This window comes from Penaeus monodon, chromosome 27, assembly GCF_015228065.2.
Source record: "Penaeus monodon isolate SGIC_2016 chromosome 27, NSTDA_Pmon_1, whole genome shotgun sequence".
NCBI lineage: Eukaryota > Metazoa > Arthropoda > Malacostraca > Decapoda > Penaeidae > Penaeus > Penaeus monodon.
Window position 1 is genome coordinate 13,101,166 of NC_051412.1, and position 216 is coordinate 13,101,381.

General features: G+C 32.9%; 1 protein-coding gene across 1 annotated transcript in view; it reads left to right on the top strand.

The window, feature by feature from the left end:
- Positions 1-216, top strand: part of LOC119590420 (extensin-like) — a 5,449-nt gene that overhangs the window by 3,695 nt on the left and 1,538 nt on the right. The window lies entirely within an intron of this gene.

Genomic DNA, 216 nt, shown 5'->3' on the forward strand with positions numbered 1-216 from the left:
ACAATGAAAAATCTGCAAGAACATGAAAGTTTTATGGATGAGGAAGAGACTGAAATAACAGTCTAAATAAAAACAAATTGAAGGAAGTAAAAGGCAGAAAAAGGAACAGCGACAGTGAATAAATGGCGGCAATTTTGCTTATAAAACTTTATGAGAAAAGTTTGGATAAAACAAATCTAGCGTATAAGGGAATTAATGGAACCCGACAAGATACAC